The following is a 16,784-nucleotide window of genomic DNA, read 5'->3' as shown; positions in this document are numbered from 1 at the left end:
TCAGGCGAAGCATTTTTCCTTAAATGAATAGGGCAAGTGCTTCAATTACTGTGCTCATTAATGTGACGTCCGAATCTATCGATAAATTAAACAGTCTGTTTTTTATCCATATCGCACTTCTTGAAACTCTTAAATTATACATTGTTGTCTTTTATACACGTACGAATTTATTCACAATTGAAATATATAAAGAACACGAAATATTTAATAAAATGGACAGAAACAATTTCGAGCGAGTTACTGTGGCCTTAAACAGATGATAAGTTAATTTCTGTGCGTTAGTTACTAAGCCTTTTTCTAGTTACTGTGTGTCAAATTCTGTGCACTGATCTAGTTACTGTGTGTGTCAATTTCTGTATACTGATTTAGTTACTGTGTGTTAAATTCTGTACATTGATCTAGTTACTGCGTGTCAATTGGGCAATGAAAATAACAGATCAAATTAAAAAATTCAATATCTTTGTCTTTAATTTAATATATATATTATTATCATATATTATATATTTATATTATTATATATAATAGTAATAATATAATAATAATATATATATATAATAATATAATATATAATAAATATATTATAATATATATATTTTTATTATATATTATTTTATATTATTATTATTAATATATATATTAATGTTTCCGAATATAATTAAAATTATTACAAGGGCACTGTAACCAGAGCGTAGCACAGTAATTGACACACAATTTGAAACTGCAAGTTTTAGTAACGTTTATTAAGCGAGCTCAATTGAAAATCTTTATATCTACTAACATTTTTTGTCTACGGTAAAATTTAATTATCAATTACTTCACATTCTTAAAATTAAAGTATAACATATTTTCTTCATTATATTTAAACACGATATAAGAACCTCTGAATATGATATATGGTTTTAAATGGCAATTTAAAGATGAACTCTGTATTTTCGCAGGAAACGTCTTAATTGAATGCGTATATCATTAAGATATATAGAAAAGCTAACTAGAACGATCATCTTAAAAAATATGTTGAGAGAATTGCTAAGTAAAATTATAAATGACTTATAAGCATGCTCGGTTACATTTCTGCCGCAAAGGTTCGTCGCTCGCTAAACGCGGCTCTCTGAAAAATCGCCGCAGCTAATTTCTAACGATTGCACAAAGGCGGCAACAAAATCCTCGCTCCTCAAGCGTCCCCAGCCCGTTGTTTTGGCACTCGGATCGAAACCGGGTCCCCAGAATTTATAGAACACACCTCGGTCCCGTCCCCGTTCCGAAATTAGCTCGGTTTTCGGGAAAAAGGGAGAAAGAAATCGGGAAAAGATTTCTGTGGCTCCGACGACGACGACGACGACGACGACCATGCTACGCTCGAGTGCTATAAACAGTTGTAAACAGTTGACCGGGGATCTCGGCCGTTTCTCTCTTCTCTTCGAGTATCGTTCCCTCGAGGGAGAGAGAGAGAGAGAGAGAGAGAGAAAGAAAGAGAGAGAGAAAGAGAGAGCGGGAGAGACAGAGAAAGAGAGAGAGAAAGAAAGAAAGGAAGAGAGAAGTAAATCTCGCTCGTCCCTTCAGGAATCCCGAAGGGCAAATTTCCTCCGAGGACGACGAGGATCCGGCGAGCCGCGCCGCGACATGTGGCCGTGTCCTCAAAGTATGGCGGCCATAAATACGCCCGGTAACAGGATATTTCCTGGCGTCCATGTAGGTCCGGCCGTTTAATGACAAAAGACACGTCGATTTTCGGCGGCCCTGTGAACGGGTGCTTGTTTCACCATGATTTAGGGTGCCGCTCGGCTCGGATCACCTGTTCCGCTATCTCGATTCTGTTTTTGAGCACGGAGGCGATCTCGATGTCCGAGATTATGGTCTCGAGTCGTGCTCCTGATTTTCTGATGCTGCTCGTTTCTACGGTAGTTTGGGCCTGGATTACGGTCCTCGGGAATCCACGAGTTGTTGAGAGGAACATCGTGATATTTTTGGGCGGAGTTGAGCATTATTCGAATTGTTTCGAGTATATATTTATCTGAGATAATTATACGAATGAATTCCTTTCAGTCGAGTACTTTATTCGAATAATTCTTTATACGTCAAAAATTATTCCATCTATTTGTTCCACTAATTCTTTATTCGTATCATTCGAAGAAGTAAAAATAAACACTTTATATTCTATTATCTTAATTTAAATCGTATGAATTCATATTCGAAGAAAATTTTACTCGGATATATTTTCATCTACATACGTTTTTATTCGATTTTTATTCGATAGCGTCGAGTAAAACTTTATTCGAACAATCATTTTATTTATACCATAGATTGCCTTTTTAATAAATTATTTGTCTTAGATAAATACAAAGAATTTAGTCATATTAAATATTTAGAAGCTCTCCGCGAATTTGTGTGCTTTGAAAGAAATGTAAAGCGTAAACATGTTTTAATCTTGTAAAATATTTTTGGAGTCTCAAGGTGCAAGTATAATAGTCTGATGCTCACCTGTGTTCTTTCGTACAAATATTTGTATGCGAAGACGTCAGTAAAGAATGCCGAAAAAATCGATGACTACACACTACTGTGACTCACTACGTCCATTCATAAATTCTCCACGGAAATGGTTACGCCATTGCCTTTATTCTACGTGTGTGACTAACGCAAATGTGGCGATGTTTTACACTTTGTGGTATAACTGTCAAAGGATGTTTAATTTTTGTCAAAAAGAAATTAGAATAGAGAGGATTTTATGAAACAACTAGCAATGTATTTAATAATGTATTTAAATTGAATGATGTATTTAAAAAAATAAATTACACGAACATAATCTATTAATTACTCATTAATTTGTTATTACTAACAGATTGTATTGATTATGCATTAATATATTAATAACACACAATGTATTAATTACGTATTAATGTATTATTAATAACATAATATATTACTGTTACTAAATGTATCTAATATACTTAATCATTATTTTACTTTAATAATTGGCTCACACACACAATACAACAATTCAATATTATTAAACATCAAATTAATAATTAAACATCGATTTCGCAATTGCTATAATCGGTGTCTAGTATTACTTGAAAAAGTTTTTAATTATTTGAAAATCGTGCTCACGAATATTTTCTAAGTAACAATAACCTTTGCTTAGCGACTAAACGTGGAACTAAAACTACATCCTTTTCTTCTCCGTGATAATGCCGTCCGAAGATAAGTTGGCTCAGAACGGAGTGCATTTTTCTGTTATCTGCTACTTATCACCAGTAGAACAGACTTACAGAGCGCAGATTTCGGAAGTTATTTATGTGTAACGCGGTATCTTGTGTCTCCCACGTCGTTCGTATGTTTGGAATTCTTTCCGGTCAATCAAGCTTTCCGACAAAAATCAATCGTCTTTTTCTGACTCACGATCAAACTATTTCCACTCAGTAACATTCTTAGCAAAAGAGATTTAACATTTTTCTCATATTGTACATATGTGCCTGTCTATACAGGAACTGCAAAACGTTAGGTGCATTTGAAAATATATATTACTTGGCTATTGTTACTAATGATATGTTATTAACACAGATTGTTATTAATACAGATCTTATTGACTTTCATCAATCCTTTATATTCAGCATATTTTCCTTATTATTTATTGCTTAAGAATCGAAGATACTTTAACGTTGCTCAAATAATATTAAATAATATAATAAAATCTGCAGCCTAGTTATAATATAATATAATATAATACAATACAGTAATAAATAATATAAATAATATTATAACTAGGCTGCAAATTTTATGCATTTATTATAAAAATTACTATTTGCAATTTGTAACAATATAATATTTAAAAGCATGTAATAATGACGATATATTACTTGCAATCCACTAAAATTGTTAATGAAATAATGAAACTTCAAAGTAACTCGTGTCTTTTGCAGTAAATTCAGATCATTTTTATCGTAAAGATCATAAAGATTATTGAATAGTAAACATTTCAAATTTCAACTAAAGTTTAAATCATAAAGATTTTTTTCTAGTAAATGTATGAAATTTTGTTATTAAAATATTCATGGCAAAGTATTTACGATTGTGCATACACTTTCCACTTGGTTTTGGAATGAATCGTCATAGTTTATTGTTCAACATAGAAAGGACCGTGTGCCATGCAACGTTCGAAAATCTTTCATCGCAGGGTATACGAATCGTAACACTCATTGCATCCGGTGCTCACTCACAGGCCACGCAAAAACATCCTTTTCCTGTAACGAAAGTGTGTCCCAACGAATGACTCCCAGCATTTGGTAAAAGACGAATCCTGTGTGTGCCCGCTCGCGCAGTGCATTCCAAGCTAATGCACTTCCTGCGACGACGCGTTGGTTCCACATTTCTTTGCGAATGCCGAGTTGACATTTAAAGCGTATTTACCAACCGAAACCCAAGTAATAAATAAGCAAAACACCGCAACAATTTAGTTCCTCTTTTACCATTCGAACAGTGGACCTTTTCGGCGACAAAATAACTCGGTTTACTTCTTTACTTAAGATAAATCGTATAATTCTATTTATGAATTTTTTTCAATATATTTTTTAAAATGACTCTTTCAGACACGTTAGTTCTTTTACAAATCTTAACAAAACACGTGAACATTTAAATTAATTGCCTGAAACTTGGTCAAATAACAGTATTTTTACTCGGGGTCGAAATGGACCCGAGACCCGCCGTCCGGACGTTAACAACGAGGAAAATAACTATCGCGGAATGTTAAACTGAAAATATAGCACAATGTTCGTTTATTAACGTAGTCAAAAATAATACTAAAATTTTCACTAAAATAATAGTAGAAGTTTCACTAAAACATAGTTAAAATAATATTTACCTAGCTAAAATGACATTAGAATTTTCGCGACAATCTAGTTAAAATAATATTTGAATTTTCACTACACCGAGTTAAAATAATACTATACTTTTCACCAAAACAAAAAACAGTTAAATTGTGTATTTACGTGTAAAGAACAAAAGAAAGTGTATTCTTCGATATCACTAGACTGCTGATCATTATGTAAAATAAAAACTGTCTAAATTAATTGTAAGAAATAGAAGTCAGTTGAAATTGCCTTTCCTGTTTGAATAATAATAATAAGTTTGAAAAATGTAACAATACCTTTAAATTCGTCTAATGTGTTCATTAATTTTTGTTATAAATGCATAAAATCCGTAGTCTAGTTATCAATGAAATCTTGATAACATTGAATACATAAAATATGTAATTTTTTCATAGGCATATATATTAACTTGATCACCCGTTATATACACAGTCAAGATGGTTAGCGTTGACACAACAGTTACTAGGCTACAATGATCACAATCCGTCATAAAATCGTGATATCCTCACGGAAACGATTCGGTCAGCCGACGTGTGAGCTCATCGTCCAGAAATTCTGCGATGAGAGTCAGCAATTAAACAATTTGTACGAACGAACGTTTGCTGTCGCTTTTCCCAAGAATCGCGACGAGGTTTTAGCTCCGTTTGTGACGTCGTCACTGTTACACAATTTATCAGCGAAAGTTCTCTTCTGTATTAATTAACTGATTGAATTTCCATTGGAAAAGAAGCAAGAGAGTTCTTACTTTTGAAGCATATTTCGTGTCTTCAAGAGTAGATTTATTTTCATGTAACAATAATGGAATAATAATATAGGTGTCGTAAATTGTTTGTATCAAGCGAGTTCATTTTGTTTTATCAAAGAAAATTAATGATGAAAACGAAATGGCATTAAAGAATTACGTCTAATAATACGAAAACAGTAACACCAAAATCATACTTGTTTGCAGTACAGTGATTTCACTTTGTTTTATTCAGGGAAAATTTACGAATAAAATGAAATAATATTAAAGAATTTTATCTAATATTACAGATACAATAGCATCAGAATCATATATTTATTTTTTATTACAGATTTCACTTTACCTTATTCAGGGAAAATTGACGAACTAGATCAAATAATATTAAATAATTTTAAATTAGTTTGGATAAATATTAAAAGAATCCAATAATAATGTTTCATTATATTCGACTAACTAAAATTGTTGAAAGGAAGAACAAATCTTCATTTAACCTCTGTTTCTTGTAATATTTTTTTATAAATATTCACAGTCTACTTTTAATCATACAAAATTAATTTTTATTATAAATTTGTATATGAACTTAATTTTTGCTATAAACTTGTATATGAATTTAATTTCTGTAAATACAATACGTCAGAAGTTGGACAAAATAGTTTTCGCCAGGCATAGCTAAATATTAAATATGTTAACAACAATATTATAAATATTTCCAGTTTTGTCTCCCAAATCGAAAGTATTTGGATTCATTTAAAATGACGACAATTTCTCTCGGTTATGCGAAAGAATTTAATAAATAAATTAGGTTTAACTAAACCTCGTGCGTTCATAAAATATAATTATTAAAAATGTTCTAATAATTCGTCAATGTTCTTGAACGTTTAAATAACATGCCTGATCGTTGCAAAATTCAGTGGCCATCGAACATGATATCGATGTCACCCACTGTAGTAGAAATGGCGCCGAGCCATTTGAATCCAACTATAGCCGTAACCTCGCTTGATTGCTCTTTAGTATCGCCTTGCTCATTGTTGCCTTTTCTGGAGAGAATTGCCGTGCACGTTCTTCTCTCTGCTTATCTGTCTTCGAGTAACTGGCATCCATTTGTCGGCGTTTACAATGTCATAAGTATAATTTCCTTCACGGAACGGAGTGCATGCTCGGTTTCACAGCTGCGTACTCGTCAGCCACTCCATTCCCGTTCCATGTCCTTCGATATCGCGAATTGCACAGTACTGGAATGTCTGATTTTTAATTGACTCGCTCTTCGCCGATTTTGAATTATTTATGAGAGCACATACCGTTTGTCCCACGCTCCTTACATGAACATTTCTAAATCGATGAAACTGCACATCGAGTTCTTTTGGAATTTTTTGTACTATTTTCGAAAATTCATTCGCGATTTTTCTTTTTTCTTTTCATATTGTCATAAATGTTTTCTTAATAGAGCGATAACGTGACTGTCAAAGGTATATAATTCTGAATAAAATACAATTGACAGAATATTATAACTAAAGATATAATATTATATATAATATTATTATTATATATATTATAGTATTATTATTATATTATTATTATTATTATATTATTATATATTATATATATAATATTATATATAAAAAACAATTAATACAATATTATGAATTAAAATACAATGAAATACAATAAAATACAATAAAATACCATAAAATACCATAAAATTCAATTAATACAATATTATGAATTGAAATACAATGAAATACAATAAAATACAATATTATGAATTGAAATACAATGAAATACAATGAAATACAATATTATGAATTAAAATACAATAAAATTCGATAAAATAGAATAAAGTACAATATAAAATACAAATAAAAATTCTTGATTATTATATTTGGATCAAATGTGTCTTATTTATTTTTTATATCGTTTTACCATATAAACAAGCCCCAGTAGGTGTAAAGAAATCGTAATTTAAAATTGGAATACACGTCATAAGAATTTGCTACAATTTCGCAGAACATGCCACGTTCTTTGCCACATTGTGTCGTATCGGTGTCCGTGTTTCACCTGCGCGAAACATCTGCAGCCACGTAACTTTTATTTCTGTACACTTACGTTATATCTCCGCTCCTTAAAAAACGCACACAGTGTCGCCTAAATTAGCATAAACGTGCAATTGCTGTTTTTTCCTTCGGCATACTTCCTGTTCAAATATGCCCATTGCTATGGAGTCGTTAAACGCTATACGTTTCAGATGTAACCTGCAGAGTTTGATGCGATCGCAGCGCTAATAGGATTTACGGTCGGCGTTAATGAAAATTAAGATGTATTCAAAGTGAACGAACAAAGTGCTAATGTATTTATTATAGGGATTTGCAAACCAGTATTTGAATCGCGGTGGAAGTAGTTGATACGCATTGTTGCACGTTGATCGTGAAAATTGAATGATTACGACGATTATGATTGTGAGAAAGTATTGTCAAGAACTACTTAATTAAATCATTATGTTGATGCCAGAGATAATGGCGGTAAAAATAGTCGAATGAATAATTAATTTGTTTTAAATCACGAATAATTATAAATAAAAGTGTGTGCGTGTATAATTATATAAACAAAAGTGGAAGTTATTTTGGATCATTATTTAAAATATGATTACGATTATCATAGTATTGTTCTGCAATATGTATATTTTAATACGCTAATTATTTGACAAATTATTGTTAAATATAATTGCGCAACATGTATTTATGTAACTACATTTTGCACATTGGTATGTGCTACAAATGAATGAAAAATTCATAAAATTCAAGAAATTTATTATTATCGTAGTGAAAGTTGTTCGTTTACAATCTCTTTTTAAAATTTGATTTAATCTGCCATTTCTTATTATTAGACTGCAGATTTTATGTATTTATGGCTAAAATGAGAAGGCTACAGTTAGGATCGTTAAGAAGTAATCCTAAATGTAAATAATATATTTAATATAATTTAATATAATATATAATAATTCAACATATATGTAGAATTTGACGTATATATTTTGACGCGTAGTTGGGCTCTCGTTAGTAAAAGCATTATTAAAAGTAAAATTTCGCTCTTCCTAATTAAAACCTTAATAAGAATATAAGTGATATATCAAAAGAGAGAGAGAGAGAGAGAGAGAGAGAGAGAGAGAGAGAGAGAGAGAGAGAATTTGAGAACATTGGTGTATTATTATCAGCTTACGGAAATTATATAATCAAGAATTTTTTAACTACTCATTTCTTGCAATTCATGCAGAAACTTTTTACTTTGCATAAAGATCCGCAGGTTCTACTTATTAGAATCGAAGTTGTTATTTGTATAATTGAACATAACAATATTTTTATTAATCTTTTTTGAAATCTACTCGGCTCATTTTTCTATTACAATTTGATTCAACTCGTGTTCACGTTTTACAAATTTACTTCATAGTGGAAAATACGTCGTGTGTCCCCTTTTTGTACATACAGTCGATAAAGAGTACACTGTTTCTTGTCGATAGACATATGTAGACTGCGAAAAATCGGCCGGCCTAATGGCCTGCAAAGTGTTAACTGTTCTGCAAGGAGAGGAAAAAAGGGAGCACGGTGTTAGTCGTTACTAAAAAGAGGTTTTAGTGTCACCTCGGAGGTCTCGAAATGTGTACACTGTACACGATTTATGATTCACACTCTGCCCACTACCTCCGATGGGCCAAGACAGTGATTACGGGAACGGAAGCACAGCGAGTCTCATCCAGGCTTCTTGAAACCGCGATTTCGAAGAAATCAGTCAGTTATTACGGCCTGCAGTTTCTAGTACTTCCTTTTAAACGGCTGTCAGTCTTGTATTTGCCCAAATTTGGTATCGGACGGGGAACGTTTCCCTTTACGTCAACCAGGAAACTTCTTTCTCAAATTATTTTTAGAAGATAAATACCTGCAATTTTACTTTTTCCTCGACGATTATACGTACGTACATTTAAATAGAATTAAAAGTAAAATGCTCGTATTAGTTACAATTTTATATTTATAATTTTATATTTATAATTTTATATTTACGATTTTATATTTACAATTACATTTTTTAAATTTTATATTCAGAATTTTATGTTTATAATTTTATATTTATATTTAATATATTTTATGTTTACCAATTTTATATTTACAATTTTATATTTACAATTTAACATTTACAATTCTATATTCACTATTTCACGTTTAAAATTATATAATGATTCGTTAATAATGTAACCGAAAAGATACTTGACATTATTAAAAAGATTGTCATTATTTAATTACATAAGAACAAAAAACTAGAAACTTCCACAAGTTTGATTAATAAACTTCTTTCGAAAAAGATTAGTTTCGTTTGATATTTTCGCATGATAAATTAACACATATTAAACGTATAAATATAGTAACTTCCATTTCATTTTTTCAAAATCTCTTCAAAATTCACATCGAACTATTAAGCAATTGATGTAATTTTGTAGTTGCCGTACATTTGTGATCATTTACATCGTAAATGCACCTCTGCAGCAACGATGTTCACGTACATATTCGTCACAAACGAATAAAATTCGCGACGTTATTTTTGTGCTCACTTTTTCCATAGTTCCATCAAATCCGCAACATTGCAATTACGTTAATTTTCGTGACAAACGTTTTGCAACGTCACGGCTGCGTTGCTACAATTTTCGACACAGACGCCACTGTACATTCGCTGTGACATCCAGTCGACACTCGTACGTCAAACAATGAACAATGCGTCCGGGTAGCAGCTCGAAAGACGGCGTAACAATAACGCCGGGTGAAAGTGACAATGAATTGCAGCAACTGGTATTCTTCGACGAAAGCCGCCCACCAGAGTCAAAGCGGCCGGGGGCAGAGCAGGGGGTGGGACGAAATTCGTAATTAGAAGGCGCCATTGCCTCCGGCCACCGACTTCAACACCGTTCCAACGAGGCCAATTAGTACTTGATCTTGCTTGAATTACGATCGTGTTACCGATCTGCCGTCTTCGCGCTGCCGCAGTATCTCTTCTTGCCGCGGATTCATTAAAACGAATCGTGGCCGGGCCGCCGACGACTATCATTCGCTGCGGTCAATGAAAATTACGAGTAGTTTGTCCCGGGACGAAGTATTGCTGGCTGGAATGCTGGAGACAAGATCTCGAATTGCCGTCCTGCAATAAGAATCATTCGATTTTATTGTGATGGAGGGGCTGTAGGGAATTGCTCCGGGAAAACCAACTTTGCTTTCCAAGCTGTATCGCCTTTTTGACACTATTTTTACCAAAGCAGGCGACAGATCGCTTTCTAAATTTTAATTCAATATTATTATTATCGAAAAGAGAGCTTTTAAATATTTTAAATTAATAGCATTTTGCCAAAGTGATTATAGGACAACTTTTAAAATTGTAATTTTAACAGTATTTTTACCAAAGCAGGCGAAAGACAGCTTTCTCAATTTGAATTCAATGTTATTGTTATCGAAAAGAGAGCTTTTAAATATTTGAAATTAATACCATTTTGCCAAAGTGATTATAAGACAACTTTTAAAATTGCAATTTTAACAGTATTTTTACCAAAGCAGGCGACAGATCGCTTTCTAAATTTTAATTCAATATTATTGTTATCGAAAAGAGAGCTTTTAAATATTTTAAATTAATACCATTTTGCCAAAGTGATTATAAGACAACTTTTAAAATTGCAATTTTAACAGTATTTTTACCAAAGCAGGCGACAGATCGCTTTCTAAATTTTAATTCAATATTATTGTTATCGAAAAGAGAGCTTTTGAATATTTGAAATTAATACCATTTTGCCAAAGTGATTATTGGACAACTTTTAAAATTGCAATTTTAACAGTATTTTTACCAAAGCAGGCGACAGATCGCTTTCTAAATTTTAATTCAATATTATTGTTATCGAAAAGAGAGCTTTTAAATATTTGAAATTAATACCATTTTGCCAAAGTGATTATAGGACAACTTTTAAAATTGTAATTTTAACAGTATTTTTATCAAAGCAGGCGAAAGACAGCTTTCTCAATTTTAATTCAATGTTATTGTTTTCGAAGGGATCAAAAGACAGCTTTTAAATATTTTAAATTAATATCATTTTACTAAAGAGGTTATAGGACAACTTTGAAAATTGTAATTTAACATTATTCTTACCAGAGCGATCGAAAGAGAGAGACAACTTTCAAATTTTAATTCAACATGATTCTTATCGAAGCTTTTAAATATTTGAAATTAATACCATTTTTCCAAAGGGATTATAGGTCAACTTTTAAAATTGCAATTTAACACTATTTTTGCCAAAGCGAGCGAAAGACAACTTTCAAATTTTAATTTCACATCATTCTTATCAAAGGGGTGAAATGTCAGCTTTTAAATATTTTAAATTAATACCATTTTGCCGAAGAAGTTACAAGCAACTTTAAAAATTGTAATTTAACCAAAGCGGTCAAAAAATACTTTTTCAAATATTAATTCTACATTGTTCTTATCGAAGAGATCAAGTAAATTTTAAATATTTTATACTGACGTCATTTTTACCATAGAGGTTATAGAACAACTTTAAAAATTGTAATTTAACACTATTTTTATCAAAGAGGTCAAGAAACGACATTCGCAAAATTGATTTGACTTTCCTTACATGGAACATAAAATTGTGGTCGCGTTACGTGTCTGATATTGGTAGTGAATCATTTGGGCCCTTATAAAGATGATTTAATATTATAGAGAATTTGTAACGCTGTTCAGTACACAAGCTTCTATCTTTTTAATCATTTCTTTCTTGAATTATGTCATTTTTACTTTACACTCTAATTTTTAATTTCACTTCAAATACTTCGATAATGTTCGAAGATTAAATATGTTCTTCTTGCAATCGTTAATATTTAAATTGAATTGTTTAAAAATTGTTCGAATTATAACTAAAACTGTGAATCGATATCATAATCGAGTGAATAATTGTTCAATTGTTCATTGTTGGAAACGAAAATAATAAATGTTTAATGAACGTTGACGAATTGCTGATGTCCGATTGTTCAGGTATCTGATGAAAGAAAAGCATTTTTTAAAATCAACGTAGAACATTCTGATGTATTTCATATCTTGTCGTAGTTTTCATGTTTGTTAGCAACATCGTTGATTACTGAAAATTTTGTTGCGACTTTCGTAGGTTTTACAGGAAACCTGATCGGTTAGATACGAACTAACTTAATTGTGCATCGTCACTCGCACACATTCACATGGAATCAGTATCACAGTAGCTCCATTCATTCCCTGTTAGTCCATTAAGGGTCGCGTGTACCGTGCAAACGCTTGCGCTACACCGTTCTAATTTTCTCTTCAAAAATCGAGTCAATCCTTTCAAGGGAAACTATTGATCCTCTACGAAAACGCGCGTTTCATGAAAATTAAACTCTTCTCCTTCCTTGTTTAAAGGCGTCCTTTATTTCTCCATCGATTAATACGATCAAAAGGAAGGATAACAGCTTATAATGATGCAATTTTTCAGATTTCACATACACAAACTCGGGACATTGATTTATGCTAATATTTCGAAATATTAAAATCGGTATTTTTAATAGACTCGAGCAGCTGTTGAAAATAATTCGCCAAAATATTTAAATATCAAAAAGTTTATCTAGTGTGAAATATTTCAAAGTAGTTTTTTAATAATCGTGAACACAATTATATTGTATGTTAGTACATTTAGAATTGTATACAAAGTTGTGAAAAAGTATTTTTATGAAGAATACTGATTTTACACATTTATATGACCAAAATTGTGTGGATAAAATTTAATTTAAAACAGCAGAAAAATTAGAAAAACTATCCAGTGTACTATTATTTTTACTATTTGTGAACGTTATTAAGCACGTGTATTATTTCCATATTTATTAACAGTTATTAGAGACATCGATATTATTACTTACAATTTACTAATGTTATTCAAAAATTAGTATTTGTATCCTGTATTTAGCAATCGATGCGAGACATTTTTATTTCGCACGAAGATCCAGAGCTCGCCGATAACAGTAATCGTTCTCTCGCTGCTTCGAGCAGCATTTCATACGTGAAAACATCTCTCCGGCACTTGTCCTGGGTCCAAGTTCGAGTGCAAAGCACTCTCTTACCGACAAGAATAGCACCCTCGCAGAGCATCGAGACACGAAGGATTATAAATAGATCGACCGGAGACGATATCACCCAATCGAACCTGCCCTTTGTCGCTTCACACATTACGACTACCTTACCAGCGCCATAGCAAACACGGTTGCCCCTTCGACGCTGGAAACCTAATCCAGGCTTTCAGCATCTAATCCAGACACGCTGCTCCAGTAGCCTGGACGTGTTACGTACAAGCAAATCAATTTCCTAACTACCATCTTAACCCTAGAAAGATAACCATATGACAACGTACGTAAAAGATAACCATACGCTTCAGAGGCGCATGCTTTTCTAAGACGTCAATTTTATACTAACAATGGATATTTATTTAAGTTAATCTAGTCATTTTAAAGGTTTGGCATTATTGTAAAAATAAAATGCATTTATATTATATTTTTTTATATTTTAAGTAATTTTAAACTTAAATCACTAGACCTCTATGAAAACGGTGCAGTCAGTTGTTTATTTCGCAGGCGCCTCTGCGACGTAGGTTATCTTTCTCGGGTTAAACTGATTTTGACGATACATTCGAAAATCTTAAACAAAAAACTGCGAAACTCCAAATTTTTGTTCAGTAACTTTAATTATTTCAGCGAACCACTTTCTTCAAATTTCCGAATCATTCTTTCGATTCGCATGCTCGACGGACAGTTTTCTCTTCCATATTCTCTACGAAATTTTACTACATATTTTTTTGCATATTTTATTACATAATTTTCACCAAAAATTTGTAATAATTTTTGATAATGAACAGACGTCGTCGAATCGAGTGCGAATCGAATCCGTTCGCGTTCGTCGCGATGTTTCTACTTGTCAGATGTCGATTAATATACGGCGATCGACTACGAAAAATTTAAAGATGACACTAAAAATTGGACACCCTTCATAAACACGGCAAATATCTTAGCGACTACGGTCGCCGCTACGGTAGTTAGCAGACGCGATTAGCATCGGATTTCAACAGTTTCCACAATCTTCGCAGAAGAGATCCGTAAACCGTTGCAATTTTAGCACGATCGGTATCCACGGTGTCGCGTCAGCGAACAGTTCATCGAATGTATTCTGCATACAACGGGGAACATCGAGGCTCAATCAAAGTCCACCTTCAGCATCGTGGATCAACATTCGCATTCGCCACGGCGCCTATCAAAGATGCGTTTTACGTCTCCTTTCTTCGGTGCCCTGCACGGCTGGATCGTCGTCGTCGTCGTCGACGACCGATTGATGTAATTGCGTGACTGGCAGCTCGTCCAAAGCGACCGATCGGCCGTCAGGACCCCTTCGTCGCCGTTTATAACGTATGTGCATACGTGACCATGTAGGAGAAGCCATGGCGCGGGGATCCCACCGGATATTCTCCCATACACGCTCCGTTTTCTTACTGCGTGCACGCCGCTGCGCGTTGCGTGGCGTCTACGAGACGCAATGCCCCGTAAAATTTCGAGAAAAATATCTTACGAACTATTATAGGGCTCGAGAATTATTAGAATTAATTTCGGTGCTGATTAGACTGGAAAAGTGTAATGGAAGAAATATCTAGTTTTGGTTATATTTAATTTCAGGATTTTTTGTGGCGTTAGAGTATTCTAGGGCTTCCGGACAGATTATATTGCTTGCTGTTACATTGTGCAGTAGAATCTCGTTTATCCGCACCTTGATTGTACGATCGAATTAATGTTTTATCTCGGATATAGGTACGAACTCATAATCGCGTAATTATGTCGGATATACGAACGCATGTTCTTGTACGTAAGTAACGTAAGATGATAACTTTTAAGAGCAATAAAGAAGGTAATAAACTCTTAATAATAGTATTAGAAATTATGAAAATCGTCCAATCACAGTAAAGTGAAGAAAAAGACATTATAGAAGTGGCTGATAATGTTTAATTTTTTGTCTACATAAGTACACATAATTAAATTGCGAAACAGAATATTTAACAATACAATTAACTCGTTCTAACATAAAACAATAATTTTTAAAGACAATAATGACAGTCATAAACTTTTAATAATAATATTAAGAATTATAAAAATCGTTTAATCGGTTAAAGTAAAGTGAAGACAAAGACATTAACATGTCTGATAATGTTTAATTTTTCGTCTACCTAAGTACATAATGCAATTGCGAAACAGTATATTTAACAATACAATTGATTCCTTCTAACATAAAATAATAATTTTTAATGACAATAATGACAGTGATAAACTCTTAATAATAATATTAAGAATTATAAAAATCGTTTAATCGGTTAAAGTAAAGTGAAGACAAAGACATTATTAAAATGTCTGATAATATTTAATTTTTCGTCCACATATGTACACAATTAAATTGCAAAACAGAATAATTGACCAAACAACTAATTGCTAGTAACGTAAAACAAAAATTTTTAAGATTGATAAACATAATACTATATTCTCAATAATAATATTAAGAATTACGAGAATCGTTCAATAATTCAAAGTAAAATGAAGAAAACGACATAAAAAAGGCTGACAATATTAAAATCTTTGTCTTTAATTAAAGTGCTGTGTTATCCGCACGGAACGAACTGCATTTCAAAAAATTGTTACCAGAATCTGGCTTCCCAGTTTTGATAATATCCTTCGATAGAATGTTATTATTTAAATTACGCACGCGATTTCAGATAAAATAGAATATTTATTGCCATCACAAACAATATTTTACCCAGCGCGAGATCAAATAAAACGGATACCGTTTCTTTTTATTATTGTCATTAGACTGTAGATCTTTATGCGTTTACTGCGTATCTTAGCCACTAAGCCGCAATATAATAAAGGGTTTATCACTTTGCACGTGCAGCAAGTGCAATAAAATCAACGGTACAGGAAATAATAATTACTTAAAGTTCTTTTCTTAATTCTAACGACACTATATGCACACCTTCCTCGAGTTCGCCAAGTAAACATCTAAAACCGGCCACTAGGAAACTACTCTGCGGTAAAAAAAAGGCTGATCGCTTTAACACATGTCTTGAGATTATA

At 32.5% G+C, this 16,784-nt stretch overlaps 1 protein-coding gene across 2 annotated transcripts in view; it reads left to right on the top strand.

Moving 5' to 3' along the window:
* Nucleotides 1–16,784, top strand: part of if (integrin subunit alpha inflated) — a 178,790-nt gene that overhangs the window by 105,789 nt on the left and 56,217 nt on the right. The gene's annotated exons all lie outside the window — the stretch shown is intronic.

This window comes from Megalopta genalis, chromosome 4 (assembly GCF_051020955.1).
Source record: "Megalopta genalis isolate 19385.01 chromosome 4, iyMegGena1_principal, whole genome shotgun sequence".
Taxonomy (NCBI): Eukaryota; Metazoa; Arthropoda; class Insecta; order Hymenoptera; family Halictidae; genus Megalopta; species Megalopta genalis.
Note: the sequence above shows the minus strand (reverse complement) of the source record. Positions and strands in the feature narration are given on the sequence as shown.